At 38.7% G+C, this 17322-nt stretch overlaps 2 protein-coding genes across 6 annotated transcripts in view; both read left to right on the forward strand.

Annotated features, from left to right (window-relative positions):
• The window catches only part of MRPS6 (mitochondrial ribosomal protein S6), a 70108-nt gene that overhangs the window by 1188 nt on the left and 51598 nt on the right, over positions 1–17322 (forward strand). The gene's annotated exons all lie outside the window — the stretch shown is intronic.
• SLC5A3 (solute carrier family 5 member 3) overlaps positions 1–17322 on the forward strand; it is a 33077-nt gene that overhangs the window by 1184 nt on the left and 14571 nt on the right. The window contains exon 2 of one of the 3 annotated variants that reach the window (XM_063803539.1): positions 1–17322. This exon is cut by the window's right edge and continues 14571 nt beyond it. The exons of the other annotated variants lie outside the window; for them this stretch is intronic. The gene's annotated coding sequence lies outside the window, so the exon portion shown is untranslated. 3 annotated transcript variants of the gene reach the window in all.

The raw sequence follows: 17322 nt of genomic DNA on the forward strand, positions 1-17322 counted from the left end.
CGAAAATCCCGCTCCGGGTGCCCTTAGCCCAGTTTCATTCATCCAAGTTGTGGCCTTTCTTGCGCCTCCAGAAGACACTTTCTTCCCCCTGCTTTTGATTGATCTTGAGGTAGGGGATTTCAGGTTTGGAGGGATGCTAAGCGAACCAGCAGCCCCTTTCAGGTGACGGCGTGGCCAAGGACGGGCCCGCGGCCCGGAGGCAGCTCACTTCGTCCTCTGTCCTGGGTCATGTACTCCTCAAGTCATCGCCGAAATCCCCATTCTCCCGTGAATTCGGAATTCGGTAACGTAGTTTGGTGTTATGTTTTTTTTTCTCCACCAGGTGTAATAAAACAAAAATCACTGTACTACGTCCGAACTTTGTAAGCACAGCTTCCTACAGCGCTAGAGGAGTGGACGCATTTTTACGTTTGAAATTAGGCTCCAGGTCAATTGCAAGGAGTATTACCAAGTTTGGTTCAACTTAAGCTCAATTGATAAACTAACAATCACGGAGCGTCGGGAGATTGTTAGGAAGTGTGCTTTGCATACTGTTAACTGGGAAGGGACGCCAGTGCCTCTCTCTGAGGTCCAGACAGCCTGGCCAGGCATGCCATTGTGTCCCCCAGCTTGTTCTTCATGGATTTGGAAGAAGTTAAGATAGTATCTGTTCAGCCTCCTGAATATCCCTTTTGGCCCTCCTCCTTGCTTACCAGCATATGTAACTCCGAAAGGATAGGAGCAGTGAAAACAAAGCATTATTAAAAGGGAAGATTTTTAATTAGGTGGAAGTTGTTTAAGCCCTCCCTTCAACTTATGTGTTTTAGGAAATGTGGAACCTGGGAAATTCGTTACTGAAATTCCTTTTGTTTACTTTCCTCGTCTTGGGGAGGTAGCAGGTGACACTGAAAGAGGCAACCTGTAGGCAATAATATTTGCTCATTCTGTAACCCTTTGAAACCTTTGAAATGAAGACTTGCCCTCCCCTTTGTTTTTGCCATAGTTGCCAAGTATCTTGGTTAACATGGCTGCAAGTATTAAGTGTATTTCTTTTACCATATTTTTTTATGTCCTGTAATAACATAGCCTTTGGATGTGGAGCACCCATTTTTCACTCTAGTTCAGATCAACAGAGTGTAATTTGGTTAAAATAATAAATAACCTTCCTTGAAATCTTCGCATGAGGGAAGGGGGCAAAAAAAAAAAAAAAAAAAAGAAAAAAAGCCCTAGAAAGTAGATAATAAAGGTGAACTGCCTCTTGGAGAAAGAGGCCCCATGGCAGTAGATAGAAGGTTGTAACAGTGGTGACTTATGTACAATGGCGAAGTTATGTTGAGGAGATCCTTGACCTAAATAAAGTAATATTAAACAATAGCTTCTCAGTTATTTGTTCAAAAACCTATCTGTAGCTTGTAAATGTGGCACAAACACAAAGACTTCCAGGTTTTAGACCAGTTTGCTTGCTTTCAGTTTAGGAAAATAGGATTCTAAAATAGGATGAATATTTGGGGGGAAACGAATTTAAAAAGTTAACTCTAGGCTTATGAAATGAAAAATGCGACTGTGAGCTTGCACACCGGTAGCAGGCCTTGGAGAAACCACAGTTCTAACCCGAGGCACTTTGTGCTTCTGTTGCAAGAAGGGTATTGAAGCTCCTCAGTTCAAAGTTGCGTATCTTCCACGTTTTTAGATTCTTAAGTGTATACCTCTTTACCCCTTTAATATGATGTATTTTCCTTTCCTCCCCAAATCATTTGTGCATCTTGGAATTGAGGAAAATGCTGTGTTAGGCAACTTTAACAGCAGATATGGAAGTTAAGAAACTATAGTTTTCCAGCCTTTGAACTCCCAGAGCTGCTCTCCTGTTTTTTCTCCGCAGTACTCAGCCTGGAGAGCATTCTTAGTCTGTTTGGAGAATATTAACTCCTCCCTGTCCTCATTACTTTTTTTTGACCCTAGCTTGACTCCTTTAAATTGAGCTTGCAAAGTTTTAAAATTTAAAATACAGGCCCTGTGTTGGCTGTCACAGTATCTGGATTGTAGCAAAGTCAGTTGTGGGAATGCCCATTGAAAGATTTCAGAGTGTATTATGTAGAGTCAGTCATATTGAACTATACAGTTGTACAATTAGTCACCCAGAAATTCCAATACTATGTTTTTCTCAGTTTGCAAGTAGAAGTTGATTATGAGTATCTACTTTTGTACTTCCAAGTTTGGGCATTTATGAATGTAGTTAACTAGTGTTTCTAAGAAGAAATTTATTTTCAGGTACCATATAGCTTGATTTTTTAAAAAGTGTGTATATAAAAAAAGTTATTTCTATTTTCTCCCTGTTTTAGCGTGAAAAGTAGGTAAAAGTGTGGTTAAATTCTGAAATATGACAGTAAAGTAATGGATGTTGTGAAACTAGGCCTTTAAAGGTGACAAGCAATTTGAAAAACCAGTTGTTTAGACCAGTCTTAGTTCATATTTATAGAAGAGTCTCTGGAATAAAAAGATTTTAAAAGTCCTGTTACACCCATATCAGATAGCATCAAGAGAGTTTTATTCACTTCTGGAAAACACAGTATTCAAAGGCTGTAATGTGAAAGGACATAGCCACAAAGGAGAGACCAAGGCTGCAGTCCCAGGTAGCCTCATTTCAGTGTGAGGAAGACCTCTGACAATGGAAAAAGAAATGGATTGCCTGTGAGATGGTGAGGTCTATATCCACCTCCACCCTGCTCCCCCTGCAATGAGAACTTTGAGGTAGATGAGGAGAAGGGGTCATGTGTTTGGTGAGTGAGCTCTCTTGTGAGTGGGAAAATGATTGAAGCCCTTTGGTTTCACTTGATAATTAGATTTTAAAGGTTGGTATTTCAGTTAGGTAAAAGACTGAAGTGCCAATACATGAATGGTAAAGCCGCATGCTGTATAATGTAGAGGAGCTTAGGAAAAAAATGAAACTTTGTAGACACTTTTTATGCCTTGGGTATACAGGAAGGAGAAATCTGAGGAAAGAAATCTGTGCAATACATAAGTATTTTGTGGTTACTTTAGGAACGCTAATTACGTCTCGTGCCCTTTTCCCAGAAGGTGTTCACAGTTGGCATAGATTATGAAAGCCCTGAGATGATACTTTTCCTAAAATCTTCTCATTGGCGTTCAGGAATTTTTACATGAAGAATTAAAGGTTAATGGCTTAATAACTAATTCACTTGCTAAATGATTGCATTGCATGTACAATAAGATAGCATTTATATATATATCTTCATATGTTTTTTTAATAGGAATAAAGATAGCTATTTTGGAAATCTTAAATTCTTATTAAAACAAACAGTAATTTTTATGTTTAATACTCAATGCAGATTATATTTTACATTTAGATAACTCATTGAAATAGTACTTTGGTAGGGTAAGGAGTTTTGTGTAATCTGAGTTTGAGTTCTGACTTGGTTTAATTTGAATATAGAAAAGTATAATCGGTTCCTAAAATTAGAAAACAGTTGGTTTTCTGGTATAGAGTGATGAAGAGTTTTTCTCTAAATGCAAGCCTTTTTTGATTAGAACACCTGGCAAAAGTTTTGTATTTGCTCTAGAGTTCTATTCAAGTTAGGATGTTCTGAAAGTAATGCCTATGAAGTGCCTGTATTTTAGATACCCTTTGGAGATGGAGGGTGCTAATAAACTGAAGTATGAGTCAGGTCAACCCTAGGTCCTTGTAGTTTGCTTGGCAAGCATTTGATAACTAGGAAATACTGAAGTTTCTGCTGTGTCTTGGTGGGAGACATCAGTTCAAACGGAAACATCTAGCTGTCAAGTGGTCAAGTCTTTTTTTTCTTCCCATGGGCCCTCCCTAAACAGCTTAGCCTTGTATCTTTAATAATCTCTCTCTGTGTTTTATCTGCTTGAAACCAGGCAACTTAAAATAGTTACCTAGTAATGGAAGACTTGACCCTGTGAACAATGTTATACTTTCATTTGGTATTAAATTTTCTTGGGTTACAGCTTATTGCCGCAGCAAGCTGTTGAAGAAGGAAGGAGTCCTGTTCCTGCCCCTGAGCTACAGCTAAGGTACAAGGAATGGCTTGGGGGTAAGGAGTCCTTCCTCACCAGATATGGTTTGTATGTATGAAGACTGCTTGTCAGAAGTTGACATTTTGCACTAATTTTTTTCTTAATTCATGACTCACACATTCAATACTGATGTTTCTAGATTTAAAAAATCTAGGTTATATCTAGTATATGCAGACTATTGAATCTTCTAACCTTTTAGATTATAAAATCAGTTTCAAAAAATTAAGAGTTCAAAAGCAATGACGGGAAAATTCTGAAGTAATATTTTTCATCTAGTGCCTTTGCTGTGTTTGTACTACGACATGTTTAACTCATCTAAAAGAAACCTGGAATACCATAATGGGGTTTAACATGAAGGTGGAAGGAAGGGTGGAGAACAGATGATAAAATACTGTGTGATTACTCATGTTATAAAAAGTTGTTGCAATTTGATTATCAGACTTTTCCTATTTAATGTTCTTAGCTTTGTGTTAGAATTTCCAATATACTCATGAGTTTATCTGTTTTTAGTGGAAGGCAATATTTTTAAGACACGTGTTATCAACACATGTAGTTACCTCTTAGGGGAATCCTTACTTAAGGAATTAGTCAAATGAATGTCTGGTAAGTTATCAATTTGTCTAAAGGAAGAACTACCCTTGGGTTTGGAAAGTGACAGTTAATTCAGCCTCTTATCCTTTTTGTTGCTTTGAAATTAGAGCAAGAGTTGGCAGCCTGTGGCTTCCGGGCCAGATCTGACCTGTCACCTATATTTTTGTGGCTTGTGAAGTAGGAAAAGATTTTACAGTTGAATAGGTGGGAAAAAAAACAGCAATACTTTATGGCACTTGAATTTCATAAAACTTTCACATTTCAGAGTCCATAAGTAAAGTTACATTGGAACATGACCCTGTTCTTTTGTTTATATTTATTATCTAGTCCTTTACAGAAGAAATGTGCCAGCCCCTGATTTAGAGTATATAGACACAATTTTCTAGGTGCATCATTTTTCTTGGCTTCTTATGGTGCCGTTTTCTGATGTTACTCCCTTGATTTCTCCCTTCTTCTTTCTGTTTTTTTGAGACGGAGTCTTGCTGTGTTGCCTAGGCTGGAGTGCAGTGGCGCGATCTCGGCTCACTGCAACCTCTGCCTCCTGGGTTCAAGCGATTCTCGTGTCTCAGCCTCCCAAGTAGCTGGGATTACAGGCATGCGCCACCAGACCCAGCTAATTTTTTTTTTTTTTTTTTTTTAGTAGAGATGGGGTTTCACCATGTTGGCCAGGATGGTCTCAATCTGACCTCGTGATCTGCCCGCTTTGGTCTCCCAAAGTGCTGGGATTACAGGCCCTCTTCTCTTTATGTACAATTCCTTTAACCTTCATGTGGATGATTTGCCGCCTTTTTTAACAAGCTGACAACTCTGGCATTTTCTGTTCTCTTCTGTGCTGGTTATGGCCTCCTGGGTATCCCCTTGGCACTGCAAACTCAGTGTGGTTAAGAACTTAATGTGTTGCCTATCCCCAAAGTTGCCTCTGTTATTGCTTATTTCTGTTTATCACTTCTCTGTCTTCTGTCATCTGGGGCTGAACAAATGCAGTTCTTTCTTTTCCTGCAGTCTCAATGCCATATAGTCTTCTCTGCCCTAGTTGAACTGCTCGTGTTGTTTGTTTCTTCCTTGGACTCTTGCAGTTTCTTAGCTGGCTCCTGACATACTACTGAGGGGAGGATAGCTAATACCTGTAAATATGCTTGTAGTGCAAATATATGTCCTTGAGATACTTTAAAACACCTAAATAGGTGCACTTATAACAAGGAAATAGTAGAAAGCATTAAGTGATGGCTTTCTGATTCCCATACTAATTGATTGTATCAACACTTGCCAAATTACTGCATACTTCTCATTTTCAAATACATGCAGGATGAAGTCGCATCCAAGGCTGTCTCAGTATGACTCCCAACTTATTTTTTTAACCTCATCTTTCAGTTTTTTTCCACATTTTATATGCCCAGTAAACAAAGTTGTGCAGATTCTTATAAATACCATTACCTTTTATTTTCTTTGGTGCCGGCATCATGCTGTTTTTCTGTTTGGAACACCCTCCCTTTCCACAATACCCCACCACCTCCATGAAAAACCAGTCTCATGTTCTTCCAAGTTCATCTTAACTCATTTGGTACATTAAACAAATTATCAAGGGCCTGCAACATTAGGAGTATAATAGACTAATCTTTCCTTTGGTTGCATGAATCTCATCACGTCTCCCATCACATGGATCACTTTCTACTTTGTATTACAGTTAATTGGTGAATATGTTTTACCTCCTTTGCTAGATTACAAATTCTTGAGAGCTGAGTCTTTCATGTTTGTTCTGCTATGCTTTGCATATATGGTAGATACTTACTAAGCTGCCTTGAGGGGTTACTACTCTCATCTCTATAAAACAGTTATTTGCTATGATACAGCGTGTTGACCTCGTGCTAGTAGTTTGCTTACAAGTCAGTGCACTTCGCTCACGCTGGGTGAGTTGTATGTTACCAGAAGTTGTGTTGATTTCCAAGACTGTTTTATGACAGGTAATCTTGTTTCCGTAAAATAATTTAAATATCATGTGAGCTGATGAAATGAGTGCAAACCTTTGTTTCCTGAAAACCAAGTTGGATTCTTTGGGAAGACTTGATAAAAGGTGAGTCATTAAAATAATGACTGTAGAATTAGATATGGCTGAAATAACTCAAAGTTTGGGAAGAAAAATAACTAGCAGGATTCTGTATGTGGAGTGTTTTACAAGGATCTTTTAAACTTTCCACTTTAATGAAGCTGAAACTGGAAATTGTAGATAATGCCATTTGTAGATGTCGCTTAGATCAAGCAGAAGGAACTCAAATCATCAGGAAACTCCAGGTCATCGATTCCATTCTCCAAGTGCTTGTCATGACCCCTATATTGAGGTTGGCAAATAAATGTATGTTTATGTGTTGAATAAAATACTTAATAAAATACTTAAGGTACGTATATATAGTTTTATGACTGGATATGGCTTTGGGTATGAAGGCTTTTGCTTTATAGAAAAATGCTGATTTTTTTGTTTTCTATTATAAATGAGTAGAAAAACCTTGTAAGATCTGAAATGAAGATACTGGATGTGTTACCATAGAATAAACAAAGACTGGCATTGGGAGACTAGAAGGAGCTTTAGAGGCAGATGGGACTGGGTTTTGGATTGTAGCACCTACTTCCTAAGGACTTTAACCTTTTGGATCCTCAGTTCCTTCTTTGTAAAATGGAAGTAATTCATTTGGGAGGGTATTTGAAGATAAAGTGGTTATGTGACCTTGGAGGTAGTTAAGTGTAGTTCTGTCATTAAAGTAGCTTTGTGGTCTTAGGCAAGTCGCTGTGAACTTCATTGCCTAGTTTTTCATTATTCCCAGTTTATTAATGAAGAAACTCTAAAAGATAAAACTTATTATATCTAAGTTTATTTCATCAGAATCCCAAACTAGATCAAACCTGAAATACAGTTCTTGTTCAGTAAATGTTTGAATTAGTGGTGTTGGTGCTTACTACTCTGCTCCCATCTATTATTGCCATGAGGGGTGTGGGCCTGGTTTTGCCAGCTTTTTTTTTCTCTCTTCCTCCTACCAGCCAGAAATCCAGATTTTATAGGAAATCTGGTTTTTTTTTTTTTTTGATGTTGCCAACTAATTGAATACTTAGGTACCATGGATCAAATGTAATGTATCTGTGGGTTAGGTTGGCTCTCATTTTGTAATCTAGATATTCAGATAATTAGCTGTAGGTTGTCTGTAAATCTCTTAGCATTTATGTTGACAAAGCCCACCTTGTTAATTGGTCACTGGTTTGCAGTAGGACTGATTTCAGCAATGGCAGGCATATTCAATTCTTGAAAGTATCTATAGTTTCGGATTGTTGGGTTGTATATGTGCATTTAGGCTAAAATATACATGTAGGCTTCAGAGCTGCACTGTGTAAACTGTGAGGGAGTGACATTCACAGTCCACTTTTTCTTTCAATGTCTGAGTGATACCTTGTTTTAGGCATGTATTAGTACTATTTGGTTTGTACCCATTGTATTAACCTCTTAGGTGTTTGAAATACTACTGGCATGCAAAGATTGCTTTGCCTAGAAAATATTTTTTTTTGCTCAGAGTGTATCTGTGGAATTAAAAATAGTTTACCCATGATCCCTGGAAAATAGTATTACCATGAAAAAAATTCAGGTGCTCTCTTGGTAAAGATTATAGAGGAGGGAGGTGATGACATTTTTATTTTTGACCAGGCTTTGTGTTTCCATAAAATAGAAGCCAAGTTATTACCTTGACTAACCTTCCTTTTTTGTCTTTTTTTTCACTCCCACTCCAGATAGATAACATCAAATTGCAAATAAAACGAACTCAGATCCCAGGTTGTTCTTACGTACGTTTTGGCCCAAGGTGTAATTGACTTGTTTTGCTTCCCCTTGCAATCATTTTTACTATGATTACAGTCCCAGGTAAGGTAATTTCGGTCCACTTTGGGCATACCTCAGTAGAGGTTGGTGTAGATGAAAGCTTAAAAATGAAATTGCAAGTGAAAGCACAGACTTAGCAAAACTTTCTTTATTGGAGCCCTCAATCCTCATAAACTGGCATTTTTCTGCTTCTGCCCCAGAATCGAGAATTCCTGGTTTTGTCTTTGTTTTGACTTGAGTTTTTAAAAGTTTCTCTGTAACACCTACCCTGGTGTGGTTAAGTGCTTTAATTTTGTCAGGTGAAGAAACCAAGTGCAGTTATGGTAGCCGGGTTGCTGTGGATATAATCCAGTTTGAGAAAATTCTCATTGTGGTGATCAGAAGTGCAGTGTTGTGGTTGCATTTCAGCTGCTGGGAAGATGCCCTTGCAAATCCGTGTGTCGTCTTTGCTTCCGTTAGAAAGGTGCAGAATCAGTGTAAGTTCCAGATATCTGCTCACTTTTCATTTTGTGCTCAGATGCCCCGTGTATGAATTCCGAATATAAAACATCTGTTCAGTCTGGTTTTGATTCAGATTAAAGGTGAATTTCTGTTGCTCAGTTGAAAAGCTAAATTTGAGTGTAGGCTCTGTCAGGCATGTTGTAGGAAAGGTATATGGTACTGAAGTGTGTGGTTTTGTTTTTTAACTGCTTGACACTGTTAAGTAAGCAAATGACCCAGTCATGGGTTGTTTTGATTGCCATTCTTCTGTTGGTGTACTGCTTGCCTTCTGTTTTGTTAATAGTCATATGAGAAAACAGTTGTATGAAGTATAGTATCTTGAAGCTTTAAGACACCAAGTTTCCATTAGGCAGCCTAAGTCTCGCAGACTTTGGTAGCACTATTGGTCTCATGGGAATGCCATTCTCATGTGTGGACTAAGTAAGGGCCAGGAGATTTTGCAAATTTTGTGTGTATAAGAAGATTGAAGAAAACATTTTTCCTAATGTCACTGTCTTGAGTATTTTATCTGATTAGGATGGACTCATTGGAAACTATTGATAATTTCAAGATTTCTTGTCATCTGGCATACAAAGAAAACAGTCGTGACCCTATTTCCCTGGATTTTTCTATCCCTCTACTTGTCCTGTGTTTGCAATGCAAGAGGAATATCCAGCTGCCTTTATAATCTAGAATACCATGTTTCTGTTTTTATTTCTTAGGTTTAATTCAGGGCGTAATTTCTACCAGTCCCTCCAAATACTGTTAAAGTTACTCTTTTTGTGGTCTTACTTCTTACTTCTTGAGTGTTATATTCTCCAAACCTTGGAGAAAATTAGAAGGTTTTAAAGTTTTCCAACTGAAAAGTATCTTTCAGAGGAAATACCCTAATTTCTGAATCTTCCATTTATAACTTGGCCTGGAGAATTATAATCTGGTCTACCAGGAAGGTGCTTGTGCTTAGGTTTTCTGCCTTAGTCACATGGAAAGATGAGCAGAAGCGATTTCCTTCTAGAAACAGTTTTTTTCTAGAAACATAAAATTGGAACCAAGTAGACTGAGAACAGAAAAAAAACACAAAGTTGACCTGGTAGGATGTTTTACCTCTATAAACCTCATAGTTGCTAGCCTTTGAGGGAGGCTAGATGAGTTGATAATAATGCCTAACCTTAGCAATGGATTGAAGTAGGGGTGCAGGGGTTATGTAGGTGTGTATATGTATTTAAGATATATATACACACCTACATATTATACACACACACATGTGTACAATTCTCTTGAATCCTCGCCATCTAAGGTTAGGTAGAGTGATTTCCATTTTACAAATGGAAAAACTGAAGAATTAAAACACAGACTTGGTCATACGTAATGGTAAATACAGTAGTTTAATGAAATTTTGTATTGTACCTATCACTCAGCTTCAACTGTTAATTTCCAGTCTGCTCACCTCTGTTTTCTTTATCTTAAAATTTTTTTCATTAATTTCCCTTGGCTAACATGACTAAAAAAATTTCAGACTTAAAGAGCAGTTCATTTAACACTTGTATGATTTTTGCCTAGATCACTAATTGTTAGAATATGCCTTATTTTATCTTTTTTTAATCTGCGTTATTTTGAGAGTTGCAGACATCTTGACATACCTTTCTTAGGAATAAGGGCCTTCCTCCTAACCACAACATAGTCATCACATTCAAAACGGACATTGATACGATACTACCACCAAATATTCAATTCATATAGAAATTTATGCTGTTCTTCCAGTAATAGTTTTTAGTGTTTTAATTCAGTATTCAATCAAGGATCATATATTTACTTGTTTAGTCTCCTTGAACAGTTCCAAAGCCTTTGTCATTAATAACAGTGGCACTTTGAGGAGTTTTGGAGTCCAGGCCTACTGTTTTGCAGAAACCCTCACTTTGGAGTTGACTGTAGTTGCGTTTTCATGATTAGAGTTAGATTAGCCATTGTTGACAGGAATGAGTATTTCATAGGGATGTCAGTGCATCACACCGGGAGGCATACCACTTTGTTAAGCAGTCATTTGGTTAGGTGGCATTCACCAGAATGGGCCATTGTAAATGTACCCTATTTCCCTTTTGTATTAAGTGATCTATGGAATAACAAACTTGAGACTGAATATTTTGTTTTCCAGCAATCTGCATTGGTTTTAGCATCTGTTGGTGACTGAATCAGTTATTGCAGGAGTACTTTAAAGCAAACTTAGATATATCATTTCACCTGTAAGTAATTAGTGTATAAGAAATAAGGACTTTTTTTTTTTTTTTTTTTTGAGACCGAGTCTCGCTCTTTCGCCCAAGCTGGAGTGCCAGTGGCGTGATCTCGGCTCACTGCAAGCTCTGCCTCCCGGGTTTCACGCCATTCTCCTGCCTCAGCCCCAGCTGGGACTGGGACTACAGGCGCCCGCCACCGCACCCAGCTAATTTTTTGTAGTTTTAGTAGAGACGGGGTTTCACCGTGTTAGCTAGGGTGGTCTCGATCTCCTGACCTCGTGATTCACCCGCCTCGGCCTCCCAGAGTGCTGGGATTACAGGTGTGAGCCACTGCACCCGGCCAGAAATAAGGACTTTTAAACAACCGTAGTGCCTTTACACCCAACTACAATTCCTTAACACCTCATGTTCATGTTCAAATTCCCTGAATTGTCAAAAGTGTCTGTCTACAGTTTTGGTTGACTCTGAATCTAAACAAGGTCCACAAATTATGTTTGCTTAATGACCTTAAGTCTCTTACTCTGTAATAGCTTCTTCCCCCACTCTTTACCTTTCCGGATTTGGCTGGTCACTTATGCTGTTTATATATATTCTTCTATTCCAGGTAATTTCTGTAGACCCATAGGTTCTAGAAATTTGATTAGATTCAGGTTTGGTTTTGTTTTGTTTTGTAAGAGCACTTAAGTGGTCTTGGGAGGGATAGATCACATCAAGAGGGACACATGTCTGCATTTTAGAGAAAAGATTAATTCTTGGTGTGGGTACAGATGTTAGCAGCTGCATGCGTCCATTTTGAAGTCCCCCAGCAGCCTTTCTCCTGAAAATTGTAGCATCCCTGTACTCATAGCCTGGGTGCATTACTTCAGGGCTTACCGGTGGTGATTTTTCTCATTACATTAGTCCTTTTGCATCAGTTAGCTGGATTTTATCTGACTTGTGTTTATTTCTAGTTTGTGTTTGTGTGTGTTTGTGTGTGTGTGTGTGTGTGTGTGTGTGTGTATCTTCCTGAAAGGTGTTGTAAAAGGATGCGTTCTTCATCTTTATTTCAGAAAGGATGTTCATGAACTCCCTTAGTGATCCTCTCAAATGTCCTCAGTTTTCTCATTTGTAAATTGGGGATCATTATCATGTCTGCCTCTTGGGGTTTTTGTTAGGTAGATGAGCTCAAACATGTAGTGTAAAGATAGTGGTTGGCACATGGTGTTTGGTAAATGCTAGTTACTAAGGTAACTTCTTTAGTTTTGTGGGAACTCTGAACTCAAGTGTAATGGAGAGGTGGAAGAGGGAGTTCTTCATGAGTTGACATCAGGGTGCTTGGGTTTCTGTTGGGTGAGCTGAAGGGAATTGTTGCTTGCTGGCACTGACCTGCTCTTTCAGCTGTGTGGGAACAGTTGCCAGACAGACACGCACAGGGAAGGTCTGCACATATCACTGCACACTAAGAGGTGGATGTCGACAGTTGCAGCAGTAAAACTTGAAACACGTTCCACAGTGGAGTTAGCACAGTGAAGGGAAGTGGGCCAGACTGGTGGTAGGTGGTAGGTTGAGGGAGATGGTGGCTCCAGATACAGGTTTTTACTATGTCATGGGCCACTGAGATTTTTATCTGAATGAACATATTTGTCTAGTCCAGTTTGCCTTGTCATTACACATACCCTCAACTGGAGCTATTTGAGATTGCAGATCACTGGTGGAGGAGGGAGGAGGCTCTTTTTCCCTTTAGGCCTCTTTAATCTGCATCTCTTGTTGCTTAAAAAACCCACTGTTGATGGTAATATAGGATATTGGAAGTTTAGCAGTCTTGATGGCGAAGAACTTAGTTGTTAATATTTGATTTTTTTATTTAACAAACATTTGAGCACCTGTAATATGTAAGATGGTGTTCTGGACACTAGGACACATCAGGGAACAACACAGAAAATTCTACCCTCATGGAGTTTACATACATGGTAGTGAGGAGACAGAAGAAACGTTTAAGTTTTATAGCGTGTTAGGTGTTGAGTACTATGGATAAATACAAAGTTGGAAGGGAGGCATTGAGATGGTCAGGGAAGTTACTTTTGTGCAAAGACGTAAAAGGAGAGGAGACAGGTCTTGTGGAAACCTGGGGTTACAAAGTGTTGCCTGCATAGGAAATAGCCAGTCCCAGAGGCTAGTTTGGTCCATTGTGATGAAAGGGTCGACTGCTTGCTGTGCTAGTGCCCTGTAGTGGGCCAAGGGCAGAAGCATGGAGACAAGAGGCTGGGACAGTGATCTGGATGAGATGGAATGGTGATTTCAACTAAGGTGCTAGTAGTTGTCTTTGATTCTGGATGTATTTTAAGTATCGCCAACAGGCTTTGCTGATGGATTGATTGCATGTGGGTTGAGGGAGAAAGTGAGCAGTCAAGGATGACTAAAATTTTTGGACTGAGCAATAGTGAGGATGAAGTTGCTGTTCTGAGATGGGGAGGATTGAGAGTAGAACACATTTTTTGGGCAAGAGCAAATTATTCATACCCCGGAACAACAGGCAACTACAACACTTCATCCATTAAGAGCAGTTGTCCATAAATTTTACTGTGAGAACCCTTGCATTTGTAGATTGTACAGCTAATTCTTTTAACTTAATGTTTGAAAGTTGTGGGAGTTGATAAAGATTGGCTTAGATAGAATCCTATAGCCTGTGATGACTGGGTCAAGTATAGAATACACCTTAAGACTTACTATTTTTCCCCCTCTGGTGGAATGACTAATTAACACTGATAAAAAGAATGAAGGCAGAAAGCCTTGAACTTGGATGGTGAGAACATAGATACGTCTGGTCTTACAGCTGACCCATCAGGGCTTTGCTGTATGTGAAGCCTATGCCTGGGACTTCTTTTTACTTTTAATCTCTTCATTTTATCCATACACATCCATTCACATGATCACACAAAGATTTCAACTGGTTTTTATCTTACGTGCTGTTTGCAGTCTTACTTTGTTAACAGTTGTTACATATCCATCTTGTGTATTTTCAAGCACAACTTTTTAAACATGCATGATCTTTTATCAATATCGTTAATGTTTCTTCCTGTCAGTAATGTCCTTTTCACTGAAGGTAGTATTGCATTGTGATTAAGGGCAAAAGCTATTTAGACATATAGATGTGAGTGCACATCCTGGCTTTAACACAGACAGCTGTGGCCTGGGGTGAGTTATACTACCTCATGGCTTCAGTTTTCTCATCTGTAAAATGGTCATAATAATTGTACTTATCTCATGATTGTTATAAGGATTAAAGTAATGCACATAAAACTAGACACAGTACCCAGATGGTGTTAGGACTTAGGTTAGTGTAAGGTTTTTTTTTTTTAAATTTCCATTATTTATAACTCATCTTTGATAAACAGTCTTTTACAAGCAGATAGTGTTGAGCCTCTTGAATTCTTCTTATTGAGTTACACAAATGTTTGGTTAAGATTACATAGTAATAGGCATTGCTGCTCTGTTATTTCATATTTCCTTTTCTTTTTGAGACAGTCTCGCTCTGTTGCCCAGGCTGGAGTGCAGAGGTGTGATCTCGGCTCACTGCAACCTCCACCTCTCTGGGTTCAAGTGATCCTCTTGCCACAGCCTCCTGAGTAGCTGGGATTACAGGCGTGTGCTACCACACCTGGCTGATTTTTGTGTTTTTTTAGAGATGAGGTTTGGCCAGGCAGGTCTCGAACTCCTGGCCTCAAGTGATCCACCCGCCTTGGCCTCCCAAAGTGCTGGGATTACAGGTGTGAGTCACCACGCCCAGCCTGTTATTTCGTGTTTTCATTTATCTTTAACAAAATGGGTTGTTGGGAGTTTGCTCCTATATGTGATCTAGTATCATTCACATAAAAGTTAAAACCAGTAGTAGTTTCATAGTTGTTCTTCCCTCCCTGACTGCCATATCTACAAGGTCTTATTTCTCTGAGATTTCTATAAAAAAATTCATGATGAGCCAAACTTATTGGTAGAATCAGGTTAAAATGAATATATCTTGGGCGGAGTGTATATGGATGAAGTAAATCTGGTGGTTTATGAACTTTTCTAGGTAAATAAGATTTTGAGGAAATGGTTTACTTTGGAAATTATCCATTCTTAACCCCTCCCCACTCCTGTCCCGGGAGAAACTGATAAAAGTAGAGCTGTTCTGGTGGTAGAGGGTTGGGAGGAGGGCCGCAGTCCCTCCCTACTCTGCCTCAACTTCACCCATCAGAATACAGCTTCAGCACCATTTGAGTCCAATCGGGGTTTTGTATAATTAATAACTTTTAAAAACTTGAGGGTGCAAGTTTAATAGAAATGTTTTGTCAAAAAGATTTAAGGGCAAATTCTTTATATTTTAGGGATGGTTAAAACATTACGGTACAGGTTGAATATCCCGTATCTTAAATGCTTGGGACCAGAAGTGTTTTGGATTGTGGGATATTGCATATTATTTGGTGGCTGAGCATCCCAAATCTGAACATCTCAAACCCAAAATGCTCCAGTGAGCATTTCCTTTGAGCATCATGTCAGTTCTCAAAAAGTTTTGGATTTGGGAGGAGCATTTCAGATTTTGTATTTTTGCATTAGGGATACTTAATCTGTAGTGTTGTCTTTAGCTCCACTTACAATTTAAAACTGGCTGGAGTTCAGGCCAGTTATATTAGGAAAACCTGTTTTGCTCTTTGTGTTACTGATGAACCGCTACAGTATCCTTGCTCCACGTTTTTAAAGTAAGCAGGGGTTGAGGACAGTCCTATGTGAGTACACATACACTCTGCATCAAGCGTTAGTAGTCTATTCCACCACAGGAATTTGCTTTCCTAGACCTTGAGTCAAGGTGACAAAAGTGAAAGCATGTATGAAAAGTCTTAAGAATTTTATATACATTTTTTCTTTTTGTATTTTACTTGAAGTGATTTAAGTAGGAGCTAATAGTTGATGAGACAGTTGGGAGTCTAAAATGTTTGAGAGAGCTGCATCTTTAATGCATTATTTTATCTAATTCTTCTATATATAAATAACTTGGGAAAATCCTAATATGCCTTGCACATAGTTGACAGTTTAATTTGAAAGGAACTAATATCACTTCTAGTATATTCAGGTTGTAGGGAGTAAACTGACATTTACTGAGCCACCTCCCCATTGCACTGGGCAATACTAGCTTTCTCTGTTACTTATTCCTTATAAATCATAAGGAGCAAGTTGGTTTCATTTTAAAAGCCAGACAGTTGAGACTTGTTGAGGCTCATAGAGATGAAGTTGTTGCCTGAGATCCTACAGTTAGGAAGTGACGGAGCATGGAACCCAGCCCTTAAAAACTGTGCTGTTTTCTTCTGTACCGTGCCACCTACATAGATGTGGTACCTACACCCACCTCCCTTCTTACAGAATCATGAAATCTGCCTGTTGGGGTGGGGAGAAAACAAGCTTGGGTATGCCCATGTTTTTTGTTTTTGGTAGGTTACACAAAAGTGATTGTAATTCAGGTAATTAGGTTTTCAGAGGTGTCTGTGTGTTCTATAACCCTTAAATTATTAGCTGGCTAAGTGAATATTTTTCATTTGGATCAGAGGATGAGCAGGGCTCATCAGGCTTACCATTGACAGAGTGCTGGACTAGGCGTCTCAGATTGTACCTTCAGTGCGTGGTTTGTAAATTGACTCCAAAGCTAAAGAGGTGGTTGTTTGGTCACGTTTAAGATTATTGCGTACTACTCTTTGCAGGCCCGCCTGTGTCATTGAACTTATTATGACTTGAAGCCCTGAGTATAGGAGATAATTTTTCTTGTTCCTTGTTTGGTTTTTGTGGCAGGTGGTTTTTTATTTTATTATTTTTTTGATAGAGTGCCCATATATCCTGCAGTTTACATATAGTTCCAGAATAAGTTTCTGGTTTGGAAGATAAATTATATGGTCACCCAGACAGTACTAGAGCGATCTGGTCATGATAACTAATTACATTTTGGTTAACATGGTTATATCACCTGAAGGAGTGCTTATTTAAATTTGGTCTTACCTTTTTTTCTCTTTCTATTTGGTCAAATGCAGCAAATATTTATATTTACACTTCTCTATTTGGATTAATTCTTCAGTTGCAATTTAATTTATCCAGATGCGTGGAATAGAACCAAAACTGCATTCTAAT

This window comes from Pan troglodytes, chromosome 22, assembly GCF_028858775.2.
Source record: "Pan troglodytes isolate AG18354 chromosome 22, NHGRI_mPanTro3-v2.0_pri, whole genome shotgun sequence".
Classification (NCBI taxonomy): Eukaryota; Metazoa; Chordata; class Mammalia; order Primates; family Hominidae; genus Pan; species Pan troglodytes.